This window comes from Euprymna scolopes, chromosome 16 (assembly GCF_053919585.1).
Source record: "Euprymna scolopes isolate OS-2025 chromosome 16, ASM5391958v1, whole genome shotgun sequence".
Taxonomy (NCBI): domain Eukaryota; kingdom Metazoa; phylum Mollusca; class Cephalopoda; order Sepiida; family Sepiolidae; genus Euprymna; species Euprymna scolopes.
This window is the reverse complement of record NC_136497.1, coordinates 128684266-128696646: the sequence shown is the minus strand read 5'-3', so window position 1 is coordinate 128696646 and position 12381 is coordinate 128684266. Positions and strand designations below refer to the sequence as shown.

At 38.1% G+C, this 12381-nt stretch overlaps 1 pseudogene; it reads left to right on the top strand.

Annotated features, from left to right (window-relative positions):
- The first annotated feature begins 7056 nt into the window (after window positions 1–7056).
- Window positions 7057–7198, top strand: LOC145296516 (U2 spliceosomal RNA; annotated as a pseudogene).
- Window positions 7199–12381: the final 5183 nt, after the last annotated feature.

Sequence of the window (12381 nt, the reverse complement as noted above, 5' to 3'; positions counted from 1 at the left end):
ATGTATAAGGTGTATGCCAGATGGATTCCCAGGTTGCTCACACCATTATAGAAGCAAGAACGCGTCGAGTGCTCGAGGATGAATTTGGAGATTTGCCAAGAAGATGAGTCAAAGTTTTTCAAAAGACTGATTACACAGGATGAAACCTAGGTCCATCACTATGATCCAGAGACCAAAGCCCAGTCAATGCAGTGGAGCACTTGGACTCACCACCTCCAAAGGAGGCAAGGGTGCAGCCCTCCGCTGGCAAGGTCATGCTCACAGTCTTCTGAGACCAGATTTCCTGGCAAAGGGTACCACAATTACAGGAGCCTATTATGCTTCACTTTTGAAGAAATTAAGGGAAGCTATCAAAATCAAGAGGCGGGGCAAGATCAGCAAAGGTACCCTCCTCCTGCAGGACAACACCCCGGTCCACAACTCGCATGTCGCCAGATCAGAAGCACGGGCGTGTGGTTATAAAATCCACCCTATCCTCCATACTCTCCTGATCTTGCACCCTCTGACTTTCACCTCTTCCCAGCCATTAATTGTTTTTGAAAGAAAAGCGTTTCCCAGATGATACAGCCTTGATTTCTGAAGTCAGAACGTGGTTGGAGGACTAACTGTGGGTATTCTACAAAAACGATCTCCAAACGATGGGAGAAATGCATAATTCTGGGTGATTCCCATGTAGAAAAAGCCTAATAATTGTGCCAAGTTTCGTTGCTTTACTGCTATGGGAAGTGGGCCAGGGGCATTACTTATTGCACGCCCCTCATAAAAAAAAAATACACCGTTGCGACATTGGACATACTACTATTTCGGACAAATGGTTGGTTAAAATGAAGAGTCCTCATCCGTTGATTTTATAAATTATTGTTTTTCACAAAAGAAAGCAGTTCTCAACACACACACACACACACACACACACACCCACACACACACACACACACACACATATATAATATAAAGCTGAACGTCTGTGTATGTGTCTGGTCACGAATAGGCTCCTATACGGTTGACTATTATGGCAAACTGATCACATATAATGAGAGAAGGTGTATTTAGACACAGGAATGTGTATGTTTGATCTAGCATAATGATGATTCATTAAAATTTTGGGGTCTGCGTACGCGCCTGGCCCACAAAGTATAGAAATACAAAATAAAAAAAAAAACGTTTACAAGTGTTTTTGATATAAATGTACATAATAATACTTTGATAAGTATGTTTTAACGTAAATAGGGATGGTATAATACAATTGTGGCGTCTGCGTTCGCGCCTGGCCTCCATAGAATGGAAATAGGCACACACTTTAATAAAGACTTTTCATATCAATCTGCGTAAGTATACTTTGATAATTATGTTTCAGTTTGAAGAAATATGATATAATAAAATTATGGGGTGTTCGTTCGCGCCTGACCTCCATAGAATGGAAATATGTCACAAAGTTTAACAAGTTTTTTTTTAATATAGATCGACAGAATATTGTGATAAGTGTTTCAGTGTGAACAGGTATGGTATAATAGATTATGGAGTTTATCTATTTTATTTTTACTTTCACCATATTTTGCTGTGGTTTTGATACCCCCAAATTCGAAGCTATCTCTTTAAAACCTTCCCTTTTCATAACCTATCATACTTTCATAAATCAGAGTCCATTTTCTGTAGGCTGTTTTTGAACCCAGTCAACGACGGGTACTTTTGCTAGTATATATATATATATATATATATATATATATATATATATATATATATATATATATAAATGAAAAATATTTTCAGTAATAAAGGATATCTATCAAAATACAAAAATGCTCTACCTTGTTCAGAGGAGAGATTCATAAATTGAATTATATAGATTAGGTATAAAGTTAATTTATCTTTATTATATTATCGGAGAATTTAGAACGAGGGTGAGAACCAATGAAATTAAAAAAAGAAACGTTTTTGGCCATAGAATTTCAAAGCTATATGATTTTCTTCAGAAGACGAGACAAGTCGGCGTAATTGTAGAGAAAAAAAAGACAGAAATGAAAATAAGAACAGATGAAGCAATGGCAACTAATAAAGACCGTGAAAAGAAATATACAAAAAGTAGATATAGTGGAAGGTATATTAGAAGAAAAACATATAAGAAGGAATAACCAAAAATGCAAGGGTCCTGGATATGACCTAAAACTATATCCGATGGTGAGGCCCCACCTTGCGGGCTTTGGGGAGTGTGGAGCCACCCTTTAATTGGCATTGCTCCCAGGTCCACTCTGACCCGGAGTGGTAGTACCTGTTAGGGTCCCAACTATGGGTTAAATAGAATCTGACGTAAAAAAAATATGCTCCATTTAAAATTGTTCCTCAAAATAACAAGATTTGGCATTAAATAACCTGAAAAAGATTGATATGCCGTAAAACAAAAACAACCAACCAATCAACCAACCAAAAATGCAAGAAAAATAACAAACAAAAAGACTTGAAGTTTTTAGGTTGCCCATTTTGCGTTCTTAGAAGGTGACTGAAGTAACACAACAGCCTTAGTCGTTACCGTTTAGATTTATATTAAACTAGCAGGGTGACCCGACGTTGCCCGGGATTGAACGATGATCAACGAATGTTTCACACACCGTGAGAAAGCTTCACATGCCTCCCCACAGTCTTTTAGTCCGCAATAAATTGTAGTCTACATTGCACTGTAGAGAAACTACTGTTGGTTTTATAAAAGTATTTTTTTTATATATATAACAGCTTGAATTAAAGTTTAAAATGCAAAAGTCAAGTCTCACGGTTCAGTTGTGCGTTGCAGAAAATCATTCATTTCGAACGCGCCCTGTTATATCAAAGAACCTAATGTTGAGTTTTACATGTCGAGTCTTTAAACTTGTGTGGTGATAAAACTGCTAAAATGCACGTATGATGTTCAGCTGGTTTTAACTTTGATCAAAATTGCCTGTTCCTTTCTTTCATATTATTATTTCGATTATTGATTATCGATACCTATCGAAGACATTCCGATGAAAACTATTTAGAAACACTGCCAGGCGCATAAATTACACTTGTGTGACTCAGCAGTTTTCGGTTCGTAGAGAACGAACTCACAAACATACACACAGGGGAAAAGTTCCTTGCATAAAATATTAAATAGTTTGATAGTTTTTGGGTCATATTCATAATGAAGAACTAATTAAGTACTAATTAAGCAAGATTCTTGGAATTTAAATTTCTTATGAAGTACCCGGAAACTTTTAACCTTACATTTTAGACTTTTTCTAGAATGTAATGGTGTTCGTCGTCGTTGGCAGAACTCGGGTACGAGTAAATATTTTTGCTCTAGGGGTCCATCCTGGGCCCAACTCTCTTCCTGATCTACATTAATGATCCTCTAAATCACATCCTTACATCATTCGTAGACATTTATACTGATGACACTACTATCTATGGTAGCACATCTAAGTCAGTAAACGACCAAGTTCTCTCTGATTCTCTCTCCTCTAATCTTGCGCACGTGGTACAATGGGGAAAGAGGTGGTTGGTTACTTTTAATGCATATAAAACCAAGCTTTTATCATTACATCATCAACGCTCTTATCCCCATCTGGCATCAATTGAAATGAATGGTTCTCGTCTTGAGGAGGCCTCATGTTTTGACAAGCTTCTGGGGTTGGCTTTTACTCCTGATCTTAAGTGGATAACATACATTAAATCCGTTGCCAAAGCCGCTGGAAAAATGGTGGGATCCTTCTATCGATCCAGTAGATATTTCACTGCTGATGCAATTCTCTATCTATATAAGAGCCACGTACGTTCAAGGATGGAGTACTGTTGCCATATCTGGGCAGGAGCTGCGAAAAAGGACGTATCCTGCCTTGATAGAGTTCAAAATAGACTTCGTAGCCTCGTAGGGGATGTCCTTTTCTCTTCTCTGCAACCTCTTTCTCACAGAAGAGATGTTGCGAGTTTGCCTCTGCTGTATCGTTATTTTCATGGCAAGTGCACGACTGAGCTCCAATCTATGTCCCCCTCGCCAAACTTTCACAAGAAACACCCGTCTAGCAGAAATCACTATCAATAATTTCCCCCACTCTTTATCTGTACCAAAAGCTAAACGTAGATTCAATGATCAAAGCTTTTTTATTAGAACTGCACGCCTGTGGAATTGTCTTTCGTTTTCCTGCTTTTCAGCTGATTACAATATGGTTGTCTTCAAGTCTAACGTAAACAAGTTTTTGATGAGCCGTTACATATAAGTTAACAAATTTACCAAATTTCCTTTAATAACGATTACTATATTGTCTAATTTCTACTGTACACTCTTTAACACTTATCCTCAAGTGGCCTCTTGGCCTTGATAAGTAGTGATGCCTATGTAAATAAATAAAAATAAAAATTAGCCCCGGCTATGTAGTGTTTTTGCTGATCCAGGAGGCGTCGCTTCAGATGTCGCCATTCGCTGCGGCAAGCACGTGCTTGACATGCATGTTCAGGAAGACATCTTGCAGCAGGTTGCCGGTACACCATTACGTGAAGAGCTGCCTTATCGCCTACCCGCCAGGCGAGGTTGTTCAGTTTAAACACAAGCCCCTCGATACCAACATGGACATTTCTACAATTCGGTCACCCATCTGGTACTGGCAAGGCTCATCGTTGCTTAACTTAACGAGAACCGGTGTGTCAACATGTTTGTGCCGTGTAATTTATTCTGATGAAAATAAGAAGAAGGATTCTAGATATCAGGTTTATCATTATATAAAAGTAGTGCAGGACATTTCTATTTGGGCAGAGGAAGTCTATTTTACTCGTCCTGGGACGGGTATTGTTTAAAACACATAGAATGCAACAATTCATTGGCTTTTCTAACGTTGGAAGTTATTCGACAAGAAGTGTAATCAATTTCTGAAACTTTTAATTGGAAAGGTTACTGCGGATAATTATTTTTTAAAAGAAAACATTAACGTTTTATTTATTCTATTGTCAAGAATATCTAATAAAATAAGAAGAAATAGAAATTCTAGTCGAGACATTCGTTTTATTTATAATCAATATTGTTAGTTTACGAGTGGCATGATCTGTCATAGTTCGGCCTATGAACCGTACATCAAGTTAATGAAAACGTTAACAAAGTTTTGAAACAAATCTTTGTTTCACTAATATTTAACTTATTTACTTCAATTCTTTTCTCATATCTTGTTATTTACAGGGTGAAGCGATAAAGTTGTCGCCTTAGAAAAGACAACACGATTCCATTTCCGTTTGATAAAAAACGGTTTTCTTTTGTTGTTGCAGACCATCTACTAGCTGGCCAGTCCTGGACAAATCCCAAGAGCGATAGTAGCCTTTTATCATGTCTGAAAGTGATACAATGTCCAACGAGCGAAATCGGAGATGCGCCGCTGTACAACTCATGCTCTCTACCGATCCAAGTTGCAAATCCGGAGAGTTCAATGCTTGAAGGCACAGCTCAACGCATCGGACGACCCACAGTTATAGTCTTTGTTATGGTTTTAAGTGAAGGCTACACCATTCCACTTCACATCTACGAAGTCGACTTGTCACTCAACACCAAAGTGTACCTGAATGTACTGAAGAGAGTGGTAATCACCCAGTGCAATCAAGTGTCTGCTGGTAAACCGTGGGTGTGGCAGGAGGACTCAGCGTCAGCCCACAAGTCCTAAGAGACACAAGCTTGGCATCAGGTGTGCTACGATTTTGTACCACATTCCCCATCCTTCCTCGACCGGAATTCGTTGGACTACTTCGTTTGGTCATACGTCGAGAACATCACGAACATGATCTATCACAACACAAAAGCCAGCCTGATTGCCGCACTCCGCCGAGTATTCGCCGAGCTCCTGCCAGTTCTTGTAGAATAGACATGTTCCCAGTTTCGGATCTGTATCGAGGCGGTAATTGAGGCTGAAGGTAGCTACGTTGAATATATGTCAGCTCTACTACATAATCAAGTTACCTGAATTGATTTTTAGTCGCGTGCAAGCGACTGTGTAAGTCCCTCCGTCGGTCGGTCTGTCGGTCGGTGGATAACACTTTTGTGCTTAGCCATTTTGGTTAAGATAAAAGGTCTGTTCTTAACTTTTTAAGCTTTTCTTGACCTAATGTAGAGGCAACCCTTCATACCAATTGTCACTATCCAGCTCCCCTATTCCACGGGGAGTTGGTCCCCATTTCACCTTCACTCCTCATATTAAAAATCGGCCTTGTGCCTAATTTGCTCGGTGGGGAAGCAAATAAATATACTACACTTTGATCTTGGCCAATAGGCCAAGATCAAAGTGTAGTATCTTTTCCGGCAGATACTGCAAGCAAAGGCCATATGTGAGGGTAACACCACATATAAGACCTTGGTCAATGTAGGGGCAACCCTTCATACCAATTGTCACTATCCAGTTCCCCTACGCCCCGGGGAGTTGGTGCCCATTTCCCTTTCACTCCTCACATTAAAAATCGGCCTTGTGCCTAATATGCTCGGTCGGGGAGCAAATAAATACCAACCCCACATATAAGACCTTGGTCAATGTAGGGGAAACCCTTCATACCAATTGTCACTATCCAGCTCCCCTATACTCCGGGGAGCCGGTCTCTATTTCACCTTCACTCCTCACATTAAAAATCGGCCTTCTGCCTAATTTGCCCGGTGGGGGGCGCAAATAAATACTCTTTTCTTGGCCTTTTGGCCAAGATCAAATTGTAGTACGTGTTTCGGCAGATACTGCATGCAAAGACAATATGTGAGGGCAACGCCACATATAAGACCTTGGTCAATGTAGGGGCAACCCTTCATACCAATTGTCACTATCCAGTTCTCCTACTCCTCGGGGAGCCGGTCCCCATTTCCCCTTCAGTCCTCACATTAAAAATCGGCCTTGTGCCTAATTTGCTCGGTGGGGGAGCAAATAAATACCAACCCCACATATAAGACCTTGGTCAATGTAGGGGCAACCCTTCATACCAATTGTCACTATCCAGCTTTCCTACTCCCCGGGGAGCTGGTCCCAATTTTCCCTTCACTCCTCACATTAAAAATCGGCCTAATGCCTTATTTGCTCGGTGGGGGAGCCAATAAATACCCTTTTCTTGACCTTTTGGCCAAGATCAAAGTGTAGTATCTGTTCTTACTATATGCTGTACTTATGTTTGTAACTGTGTGATTTAAAGTGGGGGATCACTTTTCTGTATTAATTTAATGTAAAATGATCACCCACTTTACAACCAGTCAGTCTCAATGCCATTCAAGTAATTCTCCATATCATTCAAGTTGTTGTCGAAGGATTCCAGTTATTTTTTAAGCATACAAGTCATTCTGAAGTTCATTAAAGTCATTCTAAGTCATTTACTTTTTATTTATTTAAGTCATTTCAGCCCATTATTCGGTCATTTTAGTTTATCTTTAAGAATTTCATGTCAATCCTACATTCACGCATTTATTGATTACACGAGAGCAGGGGGCTAATAGCTATCAGCCTTGTTTTTTTAGAAAATCGCCGATTTTTTATTTGGCCTAAACAAATATATTTTATTTATCTAGTATTTTTTTAAAACAGTAATCTATGTACATGCATGTTTCGGGACCCTACCCCTCTTCAGCTTAGCTTAACTGTTATTAGGAATCGAACCCCAGACCTTAAGTATTTCAGTCCAACGTCTTAATTCATTACGCTATGATGCCATAGACAATTTACTATTTAGTTTTTATCGTTTATATAGTTATGTATATATATATTATATATATATAATTTTTTTTTATCTCACTTCCATATATTAGGTTCAATATAATAATAGAGATTAAGAAATGTCTTCATAATAATAAATGCATAACCAGATTTAAGCATACCTTACGACAGGGCAACGCCGAGCGGCCTGCTAGTTCATGATAAAATGCTTGTATGAAACCTAGAGAGCTCGAACTTGGCAACGTTATTCACCTCTCGAACACCGCCTCCATTTAACTGATCGATTATGTTGTGGGTCTAGGTCTCTCCCGTACTTTCTACAATTAAGAATTTACAGGAGAGCCCACAGGGTGTTTGCTAACATCTATAATATAAATCTCACCTGTCTGTTTAAATATATGCATGTATGTATGCATGCATGTCTGCCTATTCACAAAAGGGGCATCGGGAACGTTAATAAAGCTGTCGATTAGCGCCGATACCCACTTCACGAACTCCTATTTTTGACTGACCATAATCTGTTAAAATTGATTTCCACAGTTTGTATTTATTTCAGAATTAGCGATTCACAGTAAACACCACGAGAAGTTTATCTACATCCACAATGAAAGTGATTTTATGTAACTGAGAAGATTCGAACTTGAAACCCCCAACTTCATCGGAATTTTTCGATTATCGATACTTATCGAAGGGATTCTGATAAAAATCACTTTATCCGTAAAAATACTTTCTGTGAAAAAAAAATTAATAGAATATATATCGTTTATTCAATGACGTTCATTAACGTTTGCTAGTCTCGGAGGTTTCCGATGTCTAATTCACTGTCGGCCTTGTCTCATTTCTGCAAATTAAGACGCGATCGAACCTGATTTGTCGCCTTTCTGTGTCCCGTTGGTCGAGTTTCGAGTTCGCACATACCACCCTTTGCAGTCCGCTTCCATGACTTCAGTCACACCAAAATTTTCCCTACACTCCTCACTGATCTCATGATCATAAACTGGGTAGGGAAGGTGTATCTGTCTTTGTCGGATACTCCTTAGCAAAAGTGGGGCTACTCAGCTGGACACAGCTAGCCCTCCATACTCGGCTAGACACAGATAGGCACTGCTAGCCCACGGCCAGACACACAGAAGTTAATTTTTAAATTTCTCGTGAAAAACGACTTTACATACAAGTGGACTGAATCGCATTGTAAGTTCAGTTAACAGCTACGATTTAAAAAAAAAAAAAATCGACTCAAATGTACTTTCATTAAAATGAATATCGTTTAAAAACGACACCTTTTTTCAGTACAACAAGATTTCTTTTCAAATTCCTCGCTGAAAAACAAGGACTTTAATGCACACAAGCCGTCCGAATCGCATTTTAAGTTCTGTTAACACCGACTTTTTTTTATAGACAAAATAAAATCCGACTCCAACAGTACTTTCATAAAATAACTCTTGTTTGGAAACAGCTTTTTTCTGTTCAGCACAACAGGATTTTAATTTAAATTCCACATTGAAAAATAAATTAAATACATACATGTCGTGTGAATAGCATTTTAAATTCTTTTAACAGCGATGACTTTTTTCAAACAATAAAATCCGACTCGAATTGTACTCTCATAAAATAATTTTCGTTTAAAAACGATAATTTTTTTCTTTTCAATACAAGATTTCCCTATAAATTCCTCGTTGGAAAACGACGACTTTAATACACACAAATGGTCTGAATCGAATCTTTAAGTCCTGTCAACAGCGATGATTTTTTTCTTTTTTCAACAAATATAAGTGAATTTCATTCCAAATTGCACGTTTACAAACGACGATTTTTAATACGTACAAGTAGACCGAACTACATTCCAACACGTTCATTTGACGACGATAGTTAAAGAAATCCAACGAATCCCACTGGGATTAACAAACAAAAAGACAAAAAAGTCCGACTCGCTTCATATCTTCAACCTTCGCAGTTTGACACGACTCATTCAATTCTCTCTTTGACAACGCTTTTCAATTTTCAATGCGACTTTTAATTTTCCAGGTTCGACGCGAATAATTTAAAATTTCCAATTTCATCTCGGCCCCATATTTAAAGCCGAAATAGCTTCTAATAGAAAAATAACCTGGACTGGATTCTCGGCGACATTCTCCGCTCTAACCACGTTCAGTCCGGTTCTCGAGAACTCAACTCCCGACCTATTCACTGTCGTTCATATATTGTCTCATTTATGCAGATCAAGACGCGATGGAACCTGATGATTTGTGTGTCCCGTCGGTCGGGTTTCGAGTTCGAACATACCACCCTTAGCAGTCCGCTTCCATGACTCCAGTCACACCAAAATTTGCCCTACACGGTGAAAATCGGAATTGCTGATTTTAGCATTGTAGTTTTATTGAACGATGCCTCCGTTCAGTCTCTACAGACAATGGATTCCCCCTGTAAGGGTAACTGTGTGAGTAATTGTGAGGCAAATGTTGCGCAATCCCAACCACATCTCTCCTGAATCAGTACTGCTTTAGTCCAGCGACAAGTAGAAGTGCTAGGCGACTGTAAACAATGCCGAGATAAGCGGAGAGCATAAACAGCACTATAAATTCTTAAATGGTCACCCATTTTAGTACTGGCCAGGCTAATCATTGCTTAACTTTGGTGATCTAACGGGAATCGGTTTATCAACATGATTTTGCCATATATTTTTTATTGGATGCCTAGTTCTTAAACGTACCTAAATGTGTTACAGATGATAACATGCAATAATTATATACCGAAAGCTGGACACATTTGTCTACTGTAGTACCGTAATTGAATCTATGCAATTATTTTTGTGTGTGCATATGTGAAGCTATCTAGATATTAGGACGTTTGACTGATATATTTTAAGCGGTTGTCTACATGTACGTGGTGCATGTGGTTATAGGCATTTTATCGGATTGTCATATGAAATGTGAATGAGCTACGAGCAATGCTGCTTTTCGGACTTGTAGATGTTAACAGGGAGACCCGGCGTTGTCCGTGGTTTGAATGATAATCAACGAATATTTCACACTCCCGTATTTTTATTGTCATCGAATTCGGTAAAATCGCTCATTTTTCAGTCAAATCGATTGAATGCCTGTTCTAGATTAAAACCCATCGCGGCGCACCGGGAAAAAGCTTCATGTGTCTCCCAGCAGTGATTTAATTAACAACAAATTGTAATGTACATTGCATTGTAGAGAACGTGCTTTTAATTGTATAAAATTGACTTTTAATATATAATGGTTTTAATTTAAGTTTAAAATGAAAAAAGCCAAGTATCAAGTTTCAATTGCGCTCGAAACAGAAGCATTTATTTCGAACGCACACCTGTTATATAAAAGAACCTACTATTGATTTTATATGCCTTACCTTATTGCTTGTGCAGGAATTATGGCTTGAATTTAAGTTTAAAATGTAAAAAGTCAAGTTTTACGGCGCAATTGTGCTTTAAACATAAGCATTCATTTTGAACGCGCCCCTGTCATACACAAGAACCTATTGTTGATTTTATATATTGAATCTTTAGGCTTGTTTGGTAATAAAACTTCTGAAATGCACTGGTGATGTTAGGCTGTGTAAGGTGTTAACTTTGATCAAAATCGCCTCTTCCTTCGCTTCATCGGAATTTTTCGCTTATCGATTATCGATATTTATCGAAGGGATTCCGATACAAAACCTAGCCCACAAGCACATGAAGTTCCTTTGTGTAAAATTTAATAAAAATCGGCCCAGTTGTTTTCGAGTCCGTAGAAAACGAACTCACACATGTAGACATAAAGTTTCTTTTCTATATAATAGTTGAGAAAATTTGATAAAAATCGGCTCATCCATTTTAGAGTCCATAGGAAAGGAACTCGCACACACAGACACAAAGTTCCATTTAATATAATAGTAGAAGCCAACGCTAGACGTAGAGAATCTCCGTCATTTGTAAGAGATTACACATTAGAATACTGAGCTTGGGGAAACTAGTCTCCTGAAGTTGGAATCATGTCTTAATTCATTTTAATACTAATTGATTTTAAATAAGGATATTCCACTGTCTGGACTGCCTATTCGCTGATATTATTTCCAATACAAGCCTGTTTAATTGGAAAATATGAACGTGCAAATAAATTTACATATAGTTTGCTAAGGATACGGAATTAAGAATTAGTAACAAAATAAGTACAATATATATATTACAAATGTATATAATCAAATAACGTTATAAAGAACGCAATAAGGCGGGGCAAATACCGTAACCAGGGGTCGGAAAAACATCGTATTCCATATCATAACAAAAAAAAGCCGTATTCTAGAGCCGCCGTATCCCGGGGTTCTACTGTATATGTGTTTATATATTCATGTGTATATATATACACTTTTATAGTGGTATAAAAATGAATATATCCAAATGTACGTATACATTTAAATGTGTGTGATATATATATATATGCATATATAAGTGTATGTGGGTATTATATGTGTGTTTATATATATTCATGCGTCAGTATATATACCTATATATATATATGTATGTGTGTGTGTGTGAGTGTGTGTGTGTATGTGTGTGTGTGTGTGTGTGTGTGTGGACATCCACTTATATATATGAGGTGGTGAGAAAATCGTCCCATAGCTCGAATAATAGATTAGCTTGATTGAAATCTCGTCATCTCTCGGGAATAGAACGTGATCTCGTATGCGAAATTAAGTAAGAATCAAGAACTAAGAAGTC